At 46.0% G+C, this 25,054-nt stretch overlaps 1 long non-coding RNA gene across 2 annotated transcripts; it reads right to left on the bottom strand.

Moving 5' to 3' along the window:
• Positions 1-3,158: 3,158 nt before the first annotated feature.
• LOC144096715 (uncharacterized) lies at positions 3,159-24,294 on the bottom strand. 2 transcript variants are annotated; one of them, XR_013306820.1, is made up of 5 exons: positions 24,009-24,294; positions 22,856-22,977; positions 10,481-10,723; positions 6,500-7,493; positions 3,159-4,373 (listed from the first exon to the last, which is right to left on the bottom strand). It is a non-coding gene; the product is annotated as an uncharacterized LOC144096715 (long non-coding RNA). The 2 variants fall into 2 exon arrangements; XR_013306821.1 differs by having other exon boundaries at positions 6,500-6,585.
• Between the last annotated feature and the right edge of the window lie 760 nt (positions 24,295-25,054).

Below are 25,054 nucleotides of genomic sequence, written 5' to 3'. Positions count from 1 at the left end.
CTTTAATCATCACAGATCTATAAATGAATCAAAAATAATTGTGCATACCGAGCAAGCTTAGTGGCTCCAACTGAAGCGTCCTGGCTTAAGAGCATTAATATCGCGGCAATTCTTCTCTGTGCTTATATGCTCAGCCTGCTAGCGTGTTATGATCTCTTCTGGCTTGTGGCATTTTTGTGGCTGGATTGTGTGCCTTGTATGTTTGATGCTAGTCATGGCCGCTGTCGTAGCGGGTGGAACAGATTGTTTTATTGGTCAGAACGATAGAACAGGGAAAAACAACCGTTCCCATAAATATAGGAGTAGTTCGGTAACTAATTCCTTTTTAGAGCTTCAAATCTTATTAGCTCGTTCCTCAATTTCGCGCCGTCGCCATAGGCGTCCACTGTGCCACCTGCCTCAAAGTCTAGAAGAGAAAGTCCCAGAGGAAAAAGGTGCGAGGCAACGTGCAAATAGATGGGAAAACGAGAGAGAGGGATAAGAGAGAGGGAGGGGACTAGTGGCTTGGACATCCGTATTGGCTGCGGGAGGCGATTGATCCAAAACCCAACACCGGAAAAGTATAGGTACAAGTGTACCCTGGCCCGGCACCTAGCCTTCTTAGGGGTGTGCGCTTAAAAGACGCTCCGCAAAACCCCGCTGCGCCTTTTCGCGGGAAAACCCAGTTTCGAATTCTTCAGCCTGCAAAGGTGGTTTGTGTTACCATGTCAAAAACGAGGTTTCACGTTCGTATGCTCTAATCAGCGTGTCTAAACAGGAGCAGAGCTTACCTGTCACTTGTGTGAGCGATCTTTTGAAACTATTTTACTTCAAAGTATCACAGCAGTCCTGGGAATGTGTGGAATCTCGTCCGGCTGTCTAACTGCGAGAAAAAAAATCTTTCGCTTTACACACTCGTGACCATCCTGTGATTTTAGTGCAGGAGCTTTACTACACACACTTTACGGACTTCGGCCATAATTGTATACGTCACTGATCCTAAAAGCCTTTTCTAGATTGCTCGCCCAGAGGGAGAGGAGAGGAGCAGCCAAGCTGTTTTACGAAGGAGCCAATCAGCGGCATGCGCCATACTTGACGCCAGAGGTGGCGGGCCCGATCAGAGCGCTCCCCGCTCTCGTGACGTCACGGTCTTCTCCGCTGCAGCTGGAGCGCTGGGCGTACACGAGAACCCTGGAATATCAGAAAGCTACAGAAGAAGAATAATTTTGATGTGCTTGAATACGTTCTGCAGTGGCGCTTCTTCTCGGGAGTGCATGGAGGCTAACCCGGGTCCGTCCGGGCTGTTTGTCGAAGAGAGAGGAAGACGACGGCCATGGCGGTAGTGACAGCGGGAATCCACGGAGGCCGATGTCGTGGCCATGAGAGAAAAAATTGGAGGCACACAGGCAGTATGTGCAGAGAATAGGACAGGAAGAATCCGATGAAGAAGGGCAGTAACGATGCGATGCGATCGCGGCTCACTGAAAGCCAAAATTGGAAGAGCGTCTGGATGCAAATGCTGCAGCTAGGAAAATAAGCAGCAAAAAACTGTGTGTGTGTGTGTGTGTGTGTGTGTGTGTGTGTGTGTGTGTGTGTGTGTGTGTGTGTGTGTGTGTGTGTGTGTGTGTGTGTGTGTGTGTGTGTGTGTGTGTGTGTGTGTGTGTGTGTGTGTGTGTGTGTGTGTGTGTGTGTGTGTGTGTGTGTGTGTGTGTGTGTGTGTGTGTGTGTGTGTGTGTGTGTGTGTGTGTGTGTGTGTGTGTGTGTGTGTGTGTGTGTGTGTGTGTGTGTGTGTGTGTGTGTGTGTGTGTGTGTGTGTGTGTGTGTGTGTGTGTGTGTGTGTGTGTGTGTGTGTGTGTGTGTGTGTGTGTGTGTGTGTGTGTGTGTGTGTGTGTGTGTGTGTGTGTGTGTGTGTGTGTGTGTGTGTGTGTGTGTGTGTGTGTGTGTGTGTGTGTGTGTGTGTGTGTGTGTGTGTGTGTGTGTGTGTGTGTGTGTGTGTGTGTGTGTGTGTGTGTGTGTGTGTGTGTGTGTGTGTGTGTGTGTGTGTGTGTGTGTGTGTGTGTGTGTGTGTGTGTGTGTGTGTGTGTGTGTGTGTGTGTGTGTGTGTGTGTGTGTGTGTGTGTGTGTGTGTGTGTGTGTGTGTGTGTGTGTGTGTGTGTGTGTGTGTGTGTGTGTGTGGAGAGCCTCCATCCTCCAGAAGCACCTTCCGGCGGAAGCGCCCTCCACTCGGTGCATCTCCGGGAACCCATCGGTTAAAATGCATCTCCTTACTATGAGCCCCTAGCCACCACCCAAGAACCTGCTATACTCCCCCGTCCAGAAGCTCCACCCACCCTCTAGAAAGCCAACACCCATCCGCTCACCCACCTCCACGCATCTTCGTGTCACCTTCACCTCCAGAAGTTATACCACCGCCACCCACCTACCTCCAATCTTCAGAAGGCCTCCCCCCGTTCAATCAGGCTACTCACCAGAAGCATATGCAGCAGCGAAACTAAAAGGTGATTGCAAAATCAAATTCAAACACACTATGGGAAAGCCATTAATGCAAAAGAGATATGAACAAGGAATACTGCTAGCACAGATTCGTCGTATCGTACCGTGCAATCCTCTGAGGATTTTTAGACCGAAGCTCTACTTCACGACCAAAGCAGCAAAAGCCTGGTCATCCCTGAAACCTTGACCTTGAATAAATCAAATATTGCCACGACCCGGATTAGTACCCGCAGACCAGCTTCGCTGACCTCTGCACGAGAGCACTTTGCTATTGCCGCAGTCTTCTTTTTCTTTAGTGCATGGATATAGTGCCAAAAAGAAAAATCTAAGCATGCTTACGCCGAAAAAAGACCAGGTCCCCTGCACGATACCATCTTCTAAAGCGTCAAACGTCTGGGAGGCACACAAATGCATCCAGTAGGGGAGCCAGCTAGGCGGCTCTTCCAGGGTAGCATATATTCCTCGCACCAAAGCGCATTGCCCAGGAAACAAATATTTCGACAACCGTGGTGATTCGGCGTGGCGGACCATCATACGGGTTTTCCAGAGACAAAGTCCCAGCAATATAGATATCATTACCACAGCACAGTGTTTCTCCACAGGCAAAAAATGGATACGGTAGGGTGTGTTGTCAATGTCCTTCTTAATTGTTCGTTGTAAAATGTCCCAGAAGAACATAGCATCAATACACAAAATAAAACAATGTTTAATTGTCTCTGGTGTATTGCACAGGCAGCAGTTGACCGTCGACGGCACAAGCATCTCCTTGGCATTAATTCATGCCTTCCCAGCTAGCACGCTAGCACGCTTGCACCAGAGGAACTGCACACCATACCTATGTAGAAGATATGCTGTCGCGGCAGTCGATCACGCCTCGTGTTAAGCTGCAACGCACACACTTCCGCTGTGCATTACATCGTCGTCGTCATCAACTTCCACCGGCGGCGCGAACGGATGAGATCAGCTTAACCCGAGTCTAATATCGTCGCCAGACGTGCCGACGAACCAGGAAAGGACAACCGTGAGCCAAGGCGAAACATGATTTCACACATCTGCTCTTCTGGATTATGTTAAAATCTTGCCATTTTTTTACTCTTGCCCTTGATAAATTATTTGAATTTTTTAAGCAGGGTCAAACAACTAAGTTTCTTAATTTGTTACTCAGCGCTAACATCGGGTTCCTTTGTTCTGGTCTCATGTTTCGCTCTGAATTTGAAGACTCCAGTGTCCACATGTCCTGCTTTTATTTTGCGGCACCTGTTAGCGTGCACCTGTCACTACGACTCCAATGTTCCACATTTTCTTGTGGCAGCTTTATCAGGCTGCTTCTGGAAGTTTTTCAACGAAGACAAGCGTGAAGAGAAATCGGACCGCGTTTTCCTCGCTTTTGCTACCAGGCGAAAGAAAAACCTTTGGGTCCGATTGTGCTTCCCCATAGGAATGTTCGATAGTGATGGATGGTATCATCCAATAATAGCAGTCCGGTGCCAGGCAGCACAGCACATCACCAGAGTGCGCAGCTCTACCACCAGCACCACTAATCGGTCCAATGTTGGTAATGTATTGGCAAATGATGGTCCTACAAAAGACCCGAGTGAAACCATCCATTTACAATATTGGGCCCATTACCTGTGCAGCCTGGAGTCAGCGGCATAAGGGGTCTGCGCTGTTGGGCCGCCATCGCGCCCATATATACGTCCACAAACACACACAAGCATAGGCGGAACTCGTCGCGTCGCTGCACAGGGGGGATCCGAGTCGTACGTCCCTTCGGCTGTGGGGAAACTGTCCACAGGGCAAACGTGGTTATCAGTGTCCTTCATCCACCTCAATGAGCGTCCTTTCCCAGTTGGCGTACTTTGCTCCTACCTGATTCATAAGGGGAGCCAGGTTCAGAAACCCTGCACAAGTGAATGGAAATGTTTAGACAACTGTTTTCTCTTCTGTAGACCTAATGACTTACCACAGGGTTGTGAAGCAACCACAAACAGTTACTCATTGTTTTCTCTTCTGTACACTTGAGCACCTAACACAACAGCGGTGTAAAGGAACCGCCCCTCCCCTCTTTCTTTTTAAGCTTATTGAACAGTCCCCTCAGTGTGCAGTGAAGCAATGAGCAAAGAGGTAAAAAAAAAAACTGGAGGGAACACTTCACTTTTTCCTTAAGGGTATGACGTGATAATGTTATTGAGGTAATGCCCGATTAGCGGAATAGGTCATTCTCTGCTTTGCATACATAGATCGCTGGGAGTCCCCATACCGCTCCTGGCGCTCTGGTGCAGCAATTAAGCGATGCGCCACTTCCCTGCAATGGCAGTAGCTGTCAGCGGTGGGGCTTGTGCAACCCAGGTTACTGTTCCCGAGCAACCTCTCGCGACCAAATGTTAAATGTCGCCTGCCACGGTTGGCAGTTTGCCAAAAATGCTGCGGAAAGGTTGTGATGACGTCACAAGGTCACGCCTGCGGATTTCCACGGGGATTTTTCGCTCGCGCCGATACCCCTGGCGACGCCCGGTTCTCCGCTGAATTGGACCGCTAAAGACTGGTTCACATACAAGCGACTGAGCGAGCTCAGTGGTTGAGGGGCGCGTCGCCGCGAAAATCATGGCAAACAATTCTGGACAATAACAGTTTTGAAGAGGAACCAGTTCATGAAAGCAATTTTTTTATGTAAGGTTTCACTATGAAAATAATTATATCCCCATAGCTGCAGGATTGCATTTTTTTTGCTAATAACGTTTTTGCTCCCGTCAAAAGCGTTCATTGGTATTCTATGGCAGTCTTAGCTGCTCGGTGCGAGTGACGGAAGCATTCTAAAAGGAAGACTTTGCGGAACATTGAAAGAATGAACCATTACCTTCAATGTTTCTATAACAATACCTTACAATATTGCAATATTGAAAATTTAGGTCCAAACGTGTTGTAGATGTTCCAACTTATGGGCACCTCGCCACTCGAGACGCTGCAACAGCTGCAAATAAATTTTTGCCCCGTGGGGGCAGTATTCACTACCGTTTTCGCTTGCATCTTACTCAGGCTTAAAGCAATCGCGTTAAAATAACGAACCACATAACTGACTATCGGCGCTATACTGACGTCATGTTCATAGGTTCCTTTGCTGATAGCGCACGTATTGACAAGTCGTATTGACATTGCAGCATTTCAACTTCCGCCACCTATCGCTTATGGTTCATTTGCCTCAAACTTTCTTTGCATTGTTCATTACTTTTTGCCTCACGCGCTTCGAACGTTAACCACCCCACTTCATCATGGAACTGCTTCATATCTTGTGTTCCTATGTGCGCTCAAGGCAAGCATGCCAACGGCCCTCTACTTTATATAAAGCACATAATCTGTGTCACACCCGAATCACAAAAAGGTGGTTGCAAACGTCAAACCCGTTATTATTACGTCCTTCTAGATTCTCTGAATTAGCTCATAGCTGTTATTCCCCACAGTGCCCGATGCTTCATTTCGCTTTCTTTATTATTTTCTCCGTCTGGTGTAGCACGTAGTCTCTGACATCATTTATTCATATACAAAGGCAATTTTATGCTTTAACGGTAGATAACTACAAATTCTGTAATGTAGTCGACTGTAAGTCTCAATTTTTTTGCGCTATATCTGAATCCTAGGAACTGCGCCTAAAGTGTGGAAATAACCGCTAACTTTTGAAGGCCATTCAGATTGTCTGCTAGAATAAAGGTAACACCGCCATACATCAGTCTAATTTGGATACTGGTAGTTGGCTCATTTGCTTCCACAACACATTAAACGCTCAACTACCAATTTCTAGCTTCCTTCAGTATCTGCAACTTCGTAATCATTGAGTCGGGGACAAAGTCAATGGCTGATGCGCCGTAATCATTCAGTTTCGCGTGCAGTGACCTCTGCGGTATCGCACAAATGTCAGCATATACACACCTGTTAATTGAAAGATAACAACGCAACACGCTTCAGAAGTTCTTTCTCTATTGAGGAAGAGAACGATAGGGGAATAGGGGGTGGCAGGAGCAATAAAACGTACCTCAGCGCAGGTTCGGTGCGCCCACTTGAAGGAGAGCTCCTGGCAATCTGCGTTGTTAGAGTTGTCAGCCGTCTTGACTAAAATTTCTTGTATGACGAGGATGTCCGGGCAAGAGAGCAGCAAGCGATATTGTAAATGTCTATGCAAGTGCCCACGCATGGTAAAAGTGGACTGCTTAATAGTACAATGAGCTGCGGGGCAAAGATGCATGCTCGACTAATTTCGCATTCCAAGTTCCTTCATTTGCAGCTGTAGCCGGAGTGAAATGACACCCTTGAAATTTTGGGCTCTGCCGGTCAGCCGCTGTGCAAACTAATGGAAGACATAGCTGATATTGGAAGAATAGCCCAGGATCAACCTGCTATGTACGCAAATTTGCAGTCTGCTACATGGTAGCGCCACTGCCGCTTGCGATCAGCACGCTACTAACGTGTTTCACCATGGCTTTTTTACGGTGTAAGCTCAGTATGAACCACCTGTGCAGTTCATCCCGCACTATAGCAGAAGACAGTTCCTTTGACAGAAACAAGCAAACCACTCACTTTACATTAAATGTCGGTGCACTATTTTGTACCTAAGCAAGTATATCGGTTTGCTTGCAGTGATAGTTTGGTTTATGAGGTTTAATGTCCCAAAGCGACTCCAGCTATGAGGAAATTTCCGGAAATTTCCACCACCTGAGGTTCTTTAACGTGGACTGGCATCGCACAATCACGGGCCTCTAGAATTTCGCCTCAATCTAAATTCGAACGCTGAGGCCGGGATCGAACCCGCGTCTTTCAGGTCAGCAGCCGAGCGCCAATGAATTATTTTTTTCAAGAAGTAAACGGATTCCTGGATAACATCCGCCGCATAAATGGCACTGTGGTGCGGCAGCTCCTGGTAGAGCTTCTCCATGGCCACCAGTCATCTCGGGATTTTCACGGTGCTGACACGAAACGTCGCGGCCACCTCCATGTCCTCGAACAAGAAGCGTCCAAGTCACGTGAGCGGCCTGAAAGAGGAGGCATCGTTCCGTTTATGTACCGCAGTGCCTTGAGCCGACGCCGCAAGCTTGAACAATTCAGGTCCCTCTGCGGAAGCAACACACCATTTTGACCTCCGTTTACTGGCTGTGAAAAATCACTTGCGCTTTGAAAACATGCTCAAGTGCCTCCTGTATGGGACAGATGTGGCACTTTTCCACACAGCCATAATATTGGATATCAATTAACAGGTTGACTTTCCAGAGGATAAAAGTATAAAAAAATGCGGCCACCTAAGCTTGGTCTTAAGGCTAGGACGCGATAGCGTTCGTGGGTTACAGCCCATATATGCAGAGCATGTCACCAGGATTCTCGCCCATGCGCATCGAAAAACCAGTCGCGCCACCTCGAGACAGCGGGTGGCACGGCGGCGCGTAACTCAATGGCAATGAAAAATAAAAATTAATACCTCGTCGCACATAAATGTTAGAGATTAGCTTTCTCGCCTAGACGTTAAATTCTTCTTAAAGTTTCTTTTGGAAGAGTTTCTTAAAGTTTCTTTTGGGTGAGCGCACTGAGCTATGTTAGCGTGGAGCCTATAGCGAGGTCCTGAAAAATTGCCCACTTGACTTCACTTGATCGCTCACGACAACCCTAATTTAAAATATATCTACAATCGCTTCGAGCTTCAGGTAGTGTAATGTCCTAAATTTAAAGAAATATAAAGTAATTTACATTTGAATCGCGCAAAAGTTTCCTGTGCTGTTTTTCTATTGATCATGTATCTTCAGCATCGGCAAGAAACATGTGGCGCCCTCTCTCAGTGTGTTGGCAAGGCGCTTGTCCCCGCCACAGTGCCCCTGCTTTGGTAGGTTGCTTTGGGAGGTTGAGCCGTACTGTACAAATGCGCACTTTTATCAAGAGTGCCCCCATCGGAGTGAGGCTATGACCGTGGGCTGATATATAACATGTTACAAAAAAGCGCGTGCCTTTTATGAGGTATATAGAGAAAATTATTAGGAGACTTTTTCTTTGCAGGTAAATTTTTATTAAGCGCGAACAGTGACCACACGGGCATAGGTAATAGTGGAATTGCGTGCGCATTAACAGTACAAAGCAATGAAACTTGCAGGTACTTTGTTCAAGCAGTGAAATACGTAATTCCCGGACGCTAATACTTAGAGCTCACTCACCGATACATGTATATGGGTCTTGCACTGTGCATTGAAAATGTTAAAATCCTGTATTAATGACTACATTTTAATAATCATATTATTATGCTCAATAGCAGACAGCTCTTTGAAATTTCTGTCGATGTGGTGAAATTGCAGCACGGGTGCGTTGAAATGAATGTTGTAAGTGCCAGGCGGCAAACGTGATGCTGGGTTTTATGGCAGTAGGAGATTTGTCCAATGTAACAATTAGTAGTGTGGTAGTTCACATTTTTTTTTCTAGGCTGGTAAAGTGCATCTCATGATTCGATCGTTCGCCGTCAATAAGGGTTTTACCATTCCTGTAATCGATGCTAGGTTCGACAATTATGTCAAGGGTGTACGCAAACTATATAAACCTATGAACTATATGAACCGAATATTGAAAACAATTTACTTTTCTTCTCTTACTACAATCAACCAACTAATGTCATTAGCATCTCTGCAGCACAGTGACACTAACGTACCCACAAGAAACAAGATTTTTTTGAAATCTCACTGTTCCGAACTTTTTATAAATATGAAGCGTTATCACATAACCTCCCACTTACACTAAGCAAAAATACTCAGACTTTAGGATTGAGTAGAAGACATTCGAGATCTTGTCTTTTGTAATTGCTATCCTCTAATAAAACTTGTTTGTTATACTTTGTTTTGTTAAACTCTATCATGTTTTTTTTTCTTTCTCTCTCTGTTCTTGTGCTTCACTTCATGCAAATCAATTGTAGAATGTTTTTGCCACGTTTCTTGCAATGTGTTTTTTTTGTTTGATGTCTTACTTATGTTATTTACCTCCTATAACTTTCAGTGCTCCAAATATTATACAAAATTTGTATTTACTGTTGAAAATTAGAGGTAACATGTCTGTTTTAACTAAAATATGATGTTACTGATATTGCTATGCATCGGTCTTCTTGGCCTTAGTCAAGCTGCATGAGCAGCTTTTAGCCAGGGAGACCCTCCAGGCACTTCTTGAAAAATAAACATTGAATCGAAATTCAGGGCTCTTTATTCGCGCAGTTCTCTAAATTCATTCTTCAGCTCACGTTTAAGTTCATCGAAAAGTTTAGAGCCCGGCCGCGGCAGTCGAATTTCGATGGAGGCGAAATTCTAGACGCCCGTGTGCTGTGAGATATCAGTGTACGTAAAAGAACCCCGTGTGGCCCACATTTCCGGAGCCCTTCACTACGGCGTCCCTCATAGCCTGAGTCGCTTTGGGACGTTAAACCCCCATAAACCATAAATCATAAAAGTTTACAGAGCTCTTGCTTGCCTGTCATTGCTACAAGAGCTTGGGACAAAACGGAGATAAGCGAAGAAGAACGCGAGTAAAATAACAGAAATAGCAGTTTATCCGCACGGGAATACAAAAAATTATGTGCATGAACAGGAATGTGGCAGCAGCAGCTAAGGTTTACCCGCCGCGGTGGCTCAGTGGTTAGGGCGCTCGACTACTGATCCAGAGTTCCCGGATTCGAACCCGACCGCGGCGGCTGCGTTTTTATGGAGGAAAAACGCTAAGGCGCCCGTGTGCTGTGCGATTTCAGGGCACGTTAAAGATCTCCAGGTGGTCGAAATTATTCCGGAGCCCTCCACTACGGCACCATCTTCTTCCTTTGCTCTTTCACTCCCTCCCTTATCCCTTCCCTTACGGCGCGGTTCAGGTGTCCAACGATATATGAGACAGATACTGTGCCATTTACTTTCCCCAAAAACCAATTATTATTATTATTATTATTATTATTATTATTAGCTAAGGCCGAGTATGCGTCCCTTTATTTAGGAGGAGCATAAAAATCACCAACCTGTAGAGGCGGCAAGAAACGGTTCAGGATGCGTGTTCGTGGCCGCAACCTCTGCAACCAACTGATGCGAACGTGCTTCTTACAGGGATTTTAAACAAAGGTGCTTGGGGTCCCGCGCAAGCGCGCTGCTGTAGACGGTAGGCGGTGGACACGGCCACGGTCAGGACGCTTTTTCTTGGGGCGATAAGCGGCGATGCCGGGGTAGATGAATTCTTCTTGCTGGCAGTTCCTTCCAACTGTGATCTGTACAGGCGGAAAGAAACGGTTCAGGATGCGTGTTTGTGGCCGCAGCGGCTGCTGCCAACTGACTCATTGTGGGCAGTAGGCGAGTTGTCCAATGTAACAATTAGTATTGTGGTAGTTCACATTTTTGGCTAGGTTGGTAAAGTGCGTCTCATGATTCGATCGTTCGCCTTCGATAAGGGCTTTTACCTTTGTTGTAATCGATGCCAGTTTCGACATTTATGTCAACGGAATACGTCAACTATGAACCGCTAACGAAGACTTCATAGAATGGCATGCTGGAAACTATTCTGAAGAGTGTTCCATCTGTACGGCAAGCCAGTAACTACGCCGTTACCTAGGGCAGCAAGCAAGAGTCAAACCGTAGTAAATGTTTGTTGATTATGATTCAAATTCGCTGAGAAATGAACATAAATTATTGTCGGATAGCACGACGTTTCAAAGCTTATTGGGTTTCTCCAGCGCGGCAGCTGGGCGCTCCACCCAGCCCGCTTGTGCAATGTGCCGCTCGCGCGATTCATTACCGACAGGACGCTATGTGCGTGCGGCCCTAAATATACAGTGAATTTACCGTGTTGCAAATATGTGCTATAATACATATAGGCACTCTCGCACGAGTGGAACGAACATATTAATTTTTTTCTAGTGTATTTTGTGCAATCCTACTCCAGTCTTTAATTTTTTCGGTCGCTCTCCTACGTACATCTGGCTATCCTCTCCCTTTGCCTTAAATTCCGCTGGCTGCAGTTCCGGTGCTTGAGAGATTAGATAGCAGTCGCCGGACCGCCAACATTTGTAGCTTCCTTTTAGTATTTTCGTCAGTTGTTGTTGTCGCCTCTGAAGCGATTGGCATACTACTACTTCTTCGAGGTGTGACTCCAGGGCAGTTGCGCAGACCGCGGGTGTAAGAAGAGGGAGCCGTTTCTAGGGAACAATTAACATTCTTCCGCGACATTTATTGTGCCATAATTCGTTTCCACAGGCTACGAAACCATTGCACTGGAAGCAGGGTTTTTTGAATACCACACCTTAGGCCTTTTCTGTAGGTTGATAGTCTCTGAAGGGGTAGAGGAGGCGTCCGATATTGTTGGCTGGTTAGTGTGTAGTTTGCATGCCTTCCATTTTGTGAATACAAGCCAAGGTTTCTCTGGCGCATTTTACGTACGAACTGCATACGCGGTTTTCCCCGGCGTGTCTTTTGCATAAGCATAAAGCTGTTTAAGTTGCAGCATTCTTTTAGGTTTTACATCATACGTCGAGAGAAGAATCTAGGGTATCCATTTCTTAGAAAAGTTTTCTTTTGCTGATGATGAGTTTTAGTAGTGCAATGGTAACCTCGTACCAAGAGCAACGGGATGAAGTGTTTTCTTGAACATAAGTAACACGAGGTTAGATGAAAGGCCATTTCCCAGGCACTTCAACTCAAAGGAACGAATCGCCAGGCTTCGGTAAAACTTGTGCCCATTGGAAGCCAGTCGGTACACGGAGGCACTGGCGAGCGAATCACACACCGTCCTCGAGCAGCATGCTTAAAGCGATATGTCATTGCTGTTATCGCTGATTTTGAAACAAATAAGCAAGAATTTTGAATCGTCTTAAACAGAACTTGCATAAATTTCACCCTACCTTTCGGCCGCAATTTTCGGCAGTGTTCCTCCCACAAAGGCTACGAGAACAGGACGCACAGTTCGCAGCATCAAACGGATGAGGAAAAGGTATTGGAGGTGACGTGAAGAGCTGATGATGATGTGAGCAGGCACGAAGTTAGGTAGAAATTTTTTTTAAGAGCTACACGGGCAACCGGTTGCAGGGAGGTAAGGGGGAGGAAGAAAAGGACAGTGGGGGAGGTCTCCTGCTGTGCCTTTGCCTGCCTTTCTTTTTTCTCTCCTTTGATTTTGCTCGAATCGTGGAGCGAAGACGGTGGTTGCTCCTTGGATGCGCTATGTTTCTGCTCTCTACGGTGAAGCACGACGAAGTCGGCGCCTCTGCGAAAACTGCCCGGAAAGGACATGGATGCACTCTTGTCTCCAGCCTGTCATAAAAAAAACTTACAACCTCTAATGTGTTAGCCCTGGCAAAATGGCTCTCCACACGCGGACAAAAATTTCCCAAAAATTACATCAGAGCTTCTGCAGAAGTTCAGTTACATTAATTATTGCCTTCCTCCAGCTTAAGCAATACATACCACAGCGATTGGCACAGGAAAACGGGGACCAAAAAAACAAATTTCGGATGATTTAGTGTGGCTACGCCAAATGAAACTATAGGAGCGCTCGCACTTCGGTTTCCATTGCTTTTCGGTGTTCGGTTTCGTTGCGGACGGATGTAGTTAACGAAGACGACGACATCCAAAACACAGCGCAAGAGACTGGTATTTTATGACGCAGTACGTTCGGCTGTGACATGTTACAGTTGTCTAATGCAGTAACAAACAAAACTGATGCTTTCTCGTCGCCCCGGGTTCGAAACTCACTCGCGGCTTTAAAACATTTTCGATTATTTTATTTCAGGCCAAGTAAATTTCAGACATACAGAGAGACAACTTCGAAATCCAAAATTGAAGCCCCAGTGCCGCAATAAAAAATGCGACCCTGTTAGCCCACTGTTGTTCTAATGTCTTGTGAAGGCGGTGGTGAAACATTCGGCTGCTCGATGGGACCGCATCATTGAGTGGCCGTGATCCTCATCTGCTCACTTAATGAAAAAGACGGCGCACTGAAAGACGTTTACTTAGAGCCCTTATTTCGTCACTACACTGTGTTGTTATTGCCTGTGTACAGTACAAAATAAAAGAAAGCATTATGAAGGTGCGAGACTTTTCTGCTTTAACGTAAATGGTGAAGTCTAAAAACCACGTGTTTTCGCCTTGTGTGGTAAGAAACGAGCCGAATGGAGCAAACTGTCCATTTCTCCAGAGATCATCTGGCGACGAAAAGCGTCGAGCACGGTGCATCGAGTCTCCAACGACACTATATCAAAAACAAAAAAACACCGCAATGTAGAACACAAAAATCACGAGACACTGTTAGCACTGCAGAACGCCAGACATGTTATTCTTAATTTCCGTTTATTTTCGTAATGCTTTAAGTATACATGGCGTCACTATTCTTTCACTGGTGATGTCGCTTCGCTCGTAAGCTCAGCGGGGAAACATGAATGCACTGACAATGTGCACAACGCTTTTTCAAAGACAGTTTGTTCACAAGATCTTATCTGCCTCGCGTCACTGCACCCTTAGGCAAATATGCAGACACAAAGAACTATCGATAGGGTGGCTCCTTCGAAGATACCCGCTTTCCCAGTGGGTTTCTTGGCGGCGCTTGCCTACCGCCGATTTGTAGCATTCATTGCCCCAGAAGTGAATGAACAACTTGCAGGGAGGTTCCTTCCAACCAACAGCCCTCGTTCGCAAACCGTGTTTTCACTTTATGCTTTGCTGACTGAAGGGTTTAGCGTGAGGAAAGATGAGTCAGTCGTCCTCCAATGCATTCTTTTTCGAAAAGGTGAGAGGGGCTGCCCCCTATTCTGCGCCAACATGAAGATCCTACGGTCACCACCAGTTTTAGAGAGAAAGTGTAAAAACAAACTGTCGAAATGGTGCAACAATGTATTCCCTTGACCAGTACCTGTCTCGAGCCGTTCCTCACATCCTTTCAACAACTGCTCTCTCATACAGACAAAGGGACATCTCCTCTCTGATATTTACAACAAGAATGCGAGATTGCTGTCTGTAAACGAGGGTTTTCGGTTTGCAAATTGTAAAGGACGCTCGATATTCTGCAAGTGGGCTCCAATGGCCCTTTTTGGGCGCACGTGAAAAAAGTCGGCGCCGAACCTCGGCGAGGCGCCGATATCTGTCCATGCTAGACATCGGCGCCAGCTCACCGGCGCTCGCGCACGTGTTGGAAGCGGGGTCCGGTTTACGACAATCGAAGTACACCGGCGCTCTCGGTGACTTTTCTTCAAGGCTTGGAGCTCTTCCAGGTTCCCAGAACATTTCTTCGCGGTTTAAGTTGTCCTTTCAGCGCCCCCAACCTCTTTTCTTCATGGCTCGAAATTCTTTCAGTCTGCTGCAAGAAGCACCAGAGTACAATAATGTTTTTTCCACCTCCTCCATCGGCTCGAGAGGAGCGCCAGCCAGCATCAAGAACATGGACGGCCAAACATGCCTCTTACGCCGTTATGTCCTGCTCAGAACTCGGTCCACATGGTCTTGGTCGGCCTTCACGGCGTGTATGGGCGCTTGAGAGGCTAGGAAAGGACTGAATTCGCTTGCAAGAAAAAATGGCTGTTGGGAGAACTAAGAGAGGAGGCTTGCAGAAAAAAGCGAGTGACTTTGGTTCTTTTAGAGCGAGAGCCTTTGGGTGTGGGAGTATCAAATAATTTCTCTCGAAGTGAATACTTTAGAACTATTTTGCATATAGGCAAACAAAAAATGCATGGTGCTGGTAACGACCGAAATGCGTTAACAGACTGGACAGAAGAGAACACATACACATGCGCTGGTGTCTGTGTTCTCTTCCGTACCGTTGGCACTGTCCAGTCGTTTGCATCAACATCCACCAACCAGTCCGAGTGAGCCCTCTTCATTGAACAAAATTTCAAACGTTTTAAAGAAAAGGTTTCCGCACAACAGAACCACGGAATGAAATATGTATCTAACAATAACTTTATTTCACTCGTTATTGTGGTGGGGGATTTACTCGTTTCGTTTTACGTTTTTTATAACGCCCCACAGCGGCTCAGGCTATGAGGAACGTCGGGGTGAAGAGCTCCGGATATTTTCGAGCATCTGGGATTCTTTCACTGACATAACACAGTACAAGGGCTTCTAGAATTTCGCGTCTATAGAAATGCGACCAACGCAGCCGGGATCGAAGACGCGTTTTTCCGGTCAGCTGCCAAGCACCATAACCACTTAGCTACCGCGCCGGCTCCAGGGTGATTTACGTAATCGCAGCAATAAACTTTAGTTTGCATGGCACTGCTATGAAAACAACTTGCTAAATAAAATTACTCTGTTTAGCGCATGCTGAACCCGTCACGTTCAAATAATGCCTACATCATAAAGCTCACGAATGCTGAGCTGCTATTATGTATAGCATTTTGAGAAAACATTCATGAGAAAACATGGGGCTTCAGCCACCCCCCCCCCCCCCCCCCCGCCGAAATTTTTCCGAACTGTCACGCACCGCTGACCAAAACAACCACCTGCGCCGGAAGACACTGGATGTCGCCACCTACAGCGGCTTTTTCAGACTAGAAAAGATATTTTGGCGCGAACATTCCTAACTCGGGATAGATTTCGTGGCAACTCCCATGAAAATGGAGTCGTGTAACGCAAGGGGCTCCATCCTAGAACAAACTTTCAAGAGCCTATCGGTGGCTGGCTGTTGCGACTAAAATTTCAGTGCAATTACTCTGAATACATACCGGTGACGGCTGTTGCTGCGCAGTACACTGGAACGAAGGACAGCGTCAATGAGATTTTTACCTGGCCGTTGCATATGCACAAAAATGCAAAGGTTCTGGAACGACAAACATTCATTAAAATATTTGTCCTTCACTTGCTAATTTCATGGCCTTTATCAGCGGCATGCACTGGTTTGCTGGTTCTGGGCCGATATAGTTCTAGACTTTGTGTGACATTTTCGTTACTTAGATAAAGAGGAGGATGGAAAGACAGGGATGTTAACCAGAAAGGGGTTCCGGTTGGCTACCCTGCACTGGGGAAGAGGGATTAGGGGGCTAAAAGGAGGAAGAGAGAAGGGGAAAAGGCATAACACACACACAGACGCACAACGCTGTCACAATTTGCTACTCAATCCAGTCGCTCTCAAGTAGGCAAAGAGTGCCTTGTATGCCTTGAGGGCTGTCGACTGCTGTGGCCACGGACCGAGGATCTTTTGCTCTGTTAATGGGCGAGGATCGAGGCGGTCCAGGGCACAACACAGTGTATGTCTTGCACTCGCAAATGCAGGGCACTCACAGAGAAGATGAGCGATGGTCTCCTCACAACCGCAGCTTTCACATGCAGGACTGTCGGCCATCCCCATCCGAAAAGCATAGTGGTTGGTAAAAGCAACGCCGATCCATAAACGGCATAACAATGTTGCGTCGCGACGTGCTATGTAACGTGTAAGACGAAGGCGCAGTCCAGAGTCCAGTGCCTTGAGGCGGAGGTTGCAAAACTCTCCTGTGTTCGACGCTAAAAGTGTGAGCTCCAGCGCCAAAGGGCGAAGCCCATACGCTGCGTCCGGTCTTGATATTGGGATCGTCACTGGAAGTCCGTCGTTGTGAGCCGAACGCGCAGCCGCATCGGCCTGGTGATTACCGTTAATACCACAGCGTCCTGGCAGCCATTGAAAAATGATGTCATGACCTTTGGAAACGGTGCCGTGGTACAGTAGACGGATCTCAGCAACAACTTGTTCCTGCGACCCGCGGCGTAGCGCAGCTTGCAGGGCATGAAGGGCTGCTTTAGAGTCGGTGAAAACCGTCCAGTCATGTGGAGGTTCCTGACTGATGAACTCTACCGCAGCCCGTAAGGCTGCGAGTTCCGCACCAGTTGAAGATGTTGGGTAGGTCGTCTTCACCTTCATGAAGATGGATCTGGCCGGTATCACCACCGACCCCGCAGAACTGGTCGAGTGAACTGATCCATCTGTGTAAACATGTATGCGGTGACTGTGGTAAGAATGCAGGTGATTCAATGTCAGTTGTTTTAGAGCGGGTAGTGATACAGCAGCTTTCTTCGTAATTCCAGGAATATAGAGGTGCACCCGAGGTTCATGAAGACTCCATCAGGAAGACTCCATACTCAAAAACATGGAAGCATTGGTATCAGTAGTTGTGTATGCCACGTGTGAACGATAAGGGGATAGTTGGTACGATATGATTAGAAGGCATAAAACTGAGCAGGGGACAAGACACATAAGAGAAGCAAACAGGACGAGCTCGTGCTGCTTCCTTCTCTCCTGTGTCTTGTCCTCTGCATAGATTTATGTGTTGTAATCATGTCTGCCACGATTTTTAACACGTACGAATGCATTCGTTTATTTAAAAAAAAATAAATATTTCACTTATCAATGTCAATTGCAACGGCATTGTCACTGGCAACGGCAATGCAGTTATTATTGATGCGTTTGATCCTTCCACAAATTCTATGAGGAGGTCGAGCTGCAACATGAGCTCCCCCCCCCCACCCCCCCCCACCTAAGAAATTTTTGGCTACACCACTGATGCCGATGGAATAATTTTAAACAGCCCAAAGGAGAGCTCAAAGTAAGCATCTGTACAAATACGCGTACCGGGCATGGCTACGGTTTGAGGTGAAACCGTATCTATAGCGTGAATGATTGGGAGCCACATTTTTAGTCGATGCTTGCGGTGGTGAAAAGGAAGATATTAAGCGGATGGTTTGAGCGGCCATCGCCTCTCGCGCTCTGCTTGCAATGATCCTTAATTTCCTGCTCCTTATGGGCGATAGAGTTATACATGCTGCATTCCTTGGTCATAAAATCTAGTTCTAACGAGGCTCAAAACGAGGCAGCTGTGCTGACTGCAATCGAAGTTAATTAGTTTCTTTTGGAGTTGAGCGATTCGCGGATGAGTTGTCACATATGATGTTATCGCAAAGAACTGCTGACGTCGCGATAACATTTTTTATTTTAAATTTCTATAATTGAGCTACTAATGATCGTAGTTAATAAGACGCGGTCGCATGTGAGCTCTGACAACCTGAATGTGTCCAGCGTGAAAAGAGAAAACAAATTATTACACATTCAGTATATTTCAGTTTCTTGCAGGATTGTTTTGACTCAGAGATGCAAGGCAAATCCCGTTGCCACGACGTGACTTCCATTTCGTCAAGAGCACACAAATTATTAGTTGCAGAGAAAATGATTTCATCTGTAAGAGTGAAGACTCGGTGCAGGTTGTAGGCCCTTGGTGAAGAACTACATCTCCAGTTAGGAGCGGCAAGCAAGCCATTCAAAAATATTGAAATAGTTCATAGCAACCGTTTTGATCACCGGTGGGTACTGGGAAGGATACCAGCAGAAGAAATCGGTTTTCGCTTCTTTCAGATTTAGTGGGAATGTAAGCCCATACTAAACCGTAAGCACTGATCAGAAAGACATGTAGCCAATAACGTTTTATTCTTCTCACGTTTTCCGCTTCGGTTCTATTTTACATATTATATGGGCATGGTATTTGCTTTATTTTCTTGATGCGCCGGGCATTCTCACGGGCGTTTGCTGCGAGCATGCCTCGGTTGCGTCGTTTATCGTTTGTAGCAATTTCTTTTTGTCTTGTTCACGTTGTATTTTCCCCTGTGAAGTGAACTTGATTCGGGCAGTTAGGGGTCTTCTCATGTGTGCATAATTTTTACCGAGAGTTCGTGTTTATGCTGATTCGTATCTGCTGAGCTCTTGTTTTTCTGTTAATCGTCCCTGTCTCCTATATGTTTTATAGAAACGCTTGAGGTATATACGGCAGTCTTGTAATAAAGAAAGTTGGCGCTGCATACGCGTTGTCTAGTGTTCGCTGAAGCATGTCTACGATGCCGAAAATAGGGGACGGGAAGATAAAAATCTAGCATGTGTTCCAGAACTCTTCGAGGACAGGTGGTAATTAAGAAAGACTTCTGTTGGGATTGAAGTCACAGATTTAAAACTTGTACCTAAGTCTTGCTTGGTTTCCTGGCTTCGTTTTACTGAACTCACAAAGAAAATTATTCAGTGATCCTAAACATCGTCCGGGAAATCAGCGTCGAAGGCGCAGCAAAGCTGTCTTCACCGGCAATTTTCCATTTCTTTTTCCAATCTTAGAAAATAACAAAGGTTGGCTGGGGGCCACAAACCTGTGCACAGAACAATACTGAGAAAAGTGTTAACAAAGCTTAAAGCCACGCTATCGTGGCCCAGAGGTGAGACCCCATCGCTTTAGTCCCCTGCGCTGATTTTGTTATCGAGCTGACTTCTCGTGGTGGCAGGAAGCGTTTGTGCTGGCTGAACAAAAGCTCCCTCACTACCGCGGATAGTTCGCATCACCCCCCCCCCCCCCCCCCAAAGCCTAGCTCTAACTGTAATTACATTGTTTGTGACGTGTGAACAGCGTACCCTCGAGATTGCTGGAATTCTTTCTCTGTGAATTCCGCATACCCTTACAAAAATCAGCATCACCATTTCGTTTACCAACTGTTGACATCTTATGGAATCAACAACTAGCCAACAAAAACGGAAAGCTTGTTGACTACTGTCAACAGCAGTCAATAAAGTTTATATTAAACTTAGCCAACACTGTCAGTGTCATTGACTACAATCAACGGTTGTCAACGAATTCTATACTTACCTTGTCAACAAATTGTATGCTCTTGACTGCACTCAACGGGCACCAACAAAATTTATGCTTAACCTTGTCAACACAGTCGATGCTGTTGACTGCATTCGACAGGTGTCAACAAAATTTATACTCAACTTTATCAACACTGTCAATGATGCTAACAGAAATCAGTGATTGTCAAGAATATATATATTTACCTAATCAAAAGCTGTGTTTTTAAACACGCGTTGAATTATGGAAGCATAGTATCGGTAAACTAAGCCGAATATATTATGGCGAAAGCAATAATACGCCAGGTCTAACCGACCGTCGCGTATGCCGTGCTCCCCCAAGAGCCGACGCTGCGCTTGGCAGGGGGTGTGACGTCAGCTCTCTCCGTTGCTATGATGACGCGTGACGTTAGCTTGCTCCCCGCCGCAGCTAGAAGGGAGCCGCTCGTCGCCTGTGCCTTCGCTCCCGAGCCGGCACCGCGCCTAGCAGGTGGTCTCTCCGTTGATATGACGATCTCCTCGCCTTGCGCTCGCTCCGTGGCGGCTTCACTGGGATATATAGCGGTGCGCTACGCACTGGTTGATCAGTCTTGCCATGGAAGGTACCGACGAAGATTCTATATCTCAATCTAGTTGCTCTACTGCATCGGAACAGTTAAATTCTAAGGCGAAAGCTAAGCAAGCTAGGAAGAACGATAAAGAGAGGCTCAACGTGCCCAGGAAACAGAAGAACAACGAGAAGAACGATTTCGAAAACGACGAGAAGCCGAAGCAGCTAAACGAGCTTTCGCAATTCAACCAGGTTTAACCAGAGCTAAACCACAGCCAATTTTTAACTCAATTTATAAAAACCTTTTATTAGCACAAAAGTAGGCTCAGAAAGGCAAGTTCTTTTACCTTGGGAAACACTATCAATATCTTGCTGATTCTTGAAAACGATGGGGTGGGATCATACATCATTTCTAAATAAGCACCATGGAAGTGTGACATTTAGTTGGGCGATTTTCAAAAATCTATTCTCAAGCATATAATTCTGTTAGCTTTAAACAATAATTCAAAGTTCATTTGTTCATAGGTGCAAAGTAAATAAAAATTCAGTTATAGCACAAAAACCCAAAAAAGGTCCTTGCACATTAAAAATGCAAGATGTAACTTACACGCGATATAGTTAAAAGCTATATACCTTTTGTGCCCACAGCTTTGTCTTAGTCGCTACATTATGTAGAACTGCCTTCTAGCCAGGTAAGAGATAATGACAGATTAAAATTCCGGGGAAGTCCACCAACACTGTTTATCTAAAATATTGGGTATATAAGGGTTGGCACCATTCTGTGGCAGAAGATGCCGATAAGAGTCTCCTCTGGCCTCTGGTCGGTGCTGTTAAAATAACACGATCTATGCATCACATGCGAGCAAATATGTGTCGCTTCCATATGATCACAATGGTACCGAAAGAGTTAAAAATTAACAGATAATGGCTCACTACTGCAGGTTAAATGTAGATAGCAAAGGCAACAAGGACAGCCATATGATAACACTGATAGAGAGAAAAGAAATAAATGCAAAATTCATGGGCATTTACTTGCCAAACTAATTACACATGCCTACAACGCAAAACAGAGGCATGTATAATATAGAAATAATATATAGCTTTCATAGAAAAGGTGCGCAAAATTATGCAGTTGCACACATACAGATAATACACAAACGTCAAGAGAACAAATCAACTAAAGAAAATCAATATTCGAAAGAAATAAGCGCAGATAGAGTGCGCAATTCACTATTTGAGGGAGTAAAAATATTGCAACTGCAGTGAGAGGCCGCAGAAGAGGAGCTTACAAGAGAAGATCTCAGCAGAGGGAGTAGGAGTAAGACTAAAAGTTCAATTAATATTTAATTCTTGAGGCGCGTTCATAGCTGCACTATATAAAACCATTCATAGTTTTTTGACCAAGTTAAATAAGCCGCCTTTGCTGGAGCAGTCTCTGAGGAGTGCCATGTGACACCGGCATTACAGCAGATGGATGTTATGGTTATCCTTCTGCTATAGTTGTCTGAAGAGTGCCATGTGAGATCGGTACTAGAGAAAAACGAATAAAAGCGTTGTTCTCATGCTGCAATGTCACCCTAAAATGCTGCCCTGTAGCCCATTACTTCATATTGGTGTTTTTTTAAAGCCTGGCTGCATTGAAGGGGTCTCTAGTGATCGAGAACAGCTGGCGAGAGAAATAGAGAGGGAGAAAGAAAGTGGCTGAGCTGAAGCTATGCCGGTGTGCTTGTCGTTTTTGTGTAGCTTTAGAGATGAGCGGCCAGCTCTGGACTCACTCGTTGTGTGAGGATAAGGGTTTCCCTATTTCTTCTACCCTTTGAGTTGTGCTGTTAACCTTGCATTTTTTCTCCATCTCAGCTATAAGAAGACGTGTTAATGATTCTTGCTAAAAATCACCGCGAAATTTTATAAATGACAGAAGAAATGTTCTGACCACCACTAAAAAAATGAAAATTAGTTGCTTGCTTCGTATACATGCACTTACTACATTCTAGTACGGGGGGCTCAGATTCCTCGTTTGTATTGGTAGGGGTTCTGAGGCCAGCCGAGACCTCCTGAATTTAAGCATAATGAGCATGAAAGTGGCACTATCTGATGATTACCTATTGAGTAGAGACACACACTTGTTCTTTTAAAAAAGAGAATGCCCATACATGCCGTCAGCTTTCTGGTTCGAAGCAGACATTGGAACACACTGATCTCAACACAGAGGTGAAAAAAACCGATTTTAGAAAACGCAGTACATACTTGTGCTCTGGAATGCACGCTGAACGGGCGCAGACAAGAACAGCCCCAAATCTGGACCGTGAGACACCCTCTCCGATGAAGCTTTTTTCAGACCTCTTCATACTGAACAGCAGGCACTTCACCTGCATACCATCATAATTTCCAGCTGTGTGTTCTTGCATGCACAATGCCTGGCACTTCCTGGTAATTATTTGTATCGCTGGCATTTCACACATCCGCAAGAAAATGTTTAATCAGCCAAACTTTGAAACATAACGCTACTTGCTCACACTAGTATTTATTGTAATCTGCACTACTTAGGTTATTCATAACCACTTAATTTGAAAGAACTACAAAGCGTTAATTTTCTAGGGCTACTACTGCAACATTTAGCAGTTATTTTTATTCACGGGCGCCTGCAACTAAAAGAACGTTACAGATGCAGGCAACGTTACCAATGTTACACTGGTGACCAAGCAAACAGTTTCCTTGTTAGGGTATCGCTGCGACGCGTCGCTCAATTCATTCAGTCGCTTGCATACCTTGACGCGTCACCCCCCTCGCAGCATGAGCTTGACAGCTGGTGTAATCGGCTCGTAGAGGTGCGTTAATACCTCAAGACGCCACACCAAATCAAAATAAATGCGCACATACTCGTAGCAGATAGCACAACGCTAAACAGACCCAGTGGAGTACGATATCGCCAGTCCGCAACGAGCCGATAGCGGCGTCAAAAAACACGCGTGCAGGCAGCACACAATCACGTCACACGTCGAATAATGAACAGGAAGTGGGCCAACCACCTTAACGAAAACCCAAAACATAGTCGCACGGTTCGCTGGGCCAGCGCATTGCCGGGCGATAGCCAATTGCAACATTTACATTAATTTAGGACTCCTACGCGTATCTGGAATTTAGCAAGCGCATCTATGCACACACCACGGCGTTCGCGTCGCAACGCATACACTGTGAACACTGACAGACCAGCATGTCGATGATTCGATGTGTAATGCACTTTGCTGCCGGGGAAGCAACCAGTGAATCACGCGCAATGCCGAAGGGGAACGAACAGGACGGAGCCTTGTCCCTTCCGTTTCTTTTCGCCATTTTGCTCGCTCGTTTATTTTTGCAGTCGCAAATTGCGCGCATTTCTGCGCTACACTATGCGTCTCACCTGGAAACGAAGACTCGACGCCTTGCAGTAACCGTTTCTTCTCTTGCTTCGCAGCTGCGGTAAGAAAAAGCTGCAGCGGCTGCCGTGGTTGAAGTCGAACGTATTGTCAAGATGAAACGGCTCCACACTTCTCGGTGTGGTCACTTTTTGACAAAGTATGCGAACGCCTACATGCTGACACACGGCGCAAGCTACGATAAGCCGGAAACCCAAACGCAAATTTGAAGCAATGATTTTGAAATCAGACACAAACAGCACCCGCACAACAGCCGCACAGACCATGCACGGCGCGGCGGAAGGCCTAGCCGGATATCACGCCGGGATGCCCGGATGTCACCGAGGTAGGGGGTTGCTGCGTCCTGCTACGTGAGCTGGCAGCCAGCGCGCTGGATTTGAACGGCGTTGGGAAGCAGGCTAGGCGTTGGCGCGTGGCTACTAGCGTTGCGCGTGTCACGGCAAATAATTACCGCGAACTGTTAAAAATTGCAGTTAAACTGAGGCGCCTCGGCGTCTTCGAATGACCACAATCAGCCCCTCAAAGGCGCTCGAAGTTGCATTGATGTGTCATTTTCAATCGTAAGATTTCCTACAGAGACTGTAGCCACCGTGATATTAGACATATAATTATTTTGATATAACGAAATTATTATTTTGTGGTGTGAAGTAATTATTTACATATATGTGTATGCCAATATACTTCTTGGCCGCATTGTCAAAATTGTTTGTCAAGGCAGCTCGTGCAGAACAGGCAGTGAGAAAGTGTGTGCATCGATGTTTTCGTCACAAAGCCGCAGTTGCTTGTGGGTCGTCCTCTGGACAACGTTCTGAATTTTGCAGAAGTAGAATCCACCACTCATAGTTGTGAATACAGCAACAATGATCAAGTGTATCTGCGTGGATGGCGCGATCTCTATGCTCCTGTGTCCACTGCATGAGAGATTTCTTGTTGAGGCTGTGTAATGTCAGTAGGCCTAATGTGGCAGTACAGCCACAGCCAGGACAAACTAATGTTGGCTGCGCAAATAGTGAATGGGGCACTCTATGTG

Source organism: Amblyomma americanum, chromosome 7, assembly GCF_052857255.1.
Source record: "Amblyomma americanum isolate KBUSLIRL-KWMA chromosome 7, ASM5285725v1, whole genome shotgun sequence".
Lineage (NCBI taxonomy): Eukaryota > Metazoa > Arthropoda > Arachnida > Ixodida > Ixodidae > Amblyomma > Amblyomma americanum.
The sequence above is the reverse complement of the archived record's forward strand: the minus strand, read 5'-3'. Positions and strand labels throughout refer to the sequence as shown.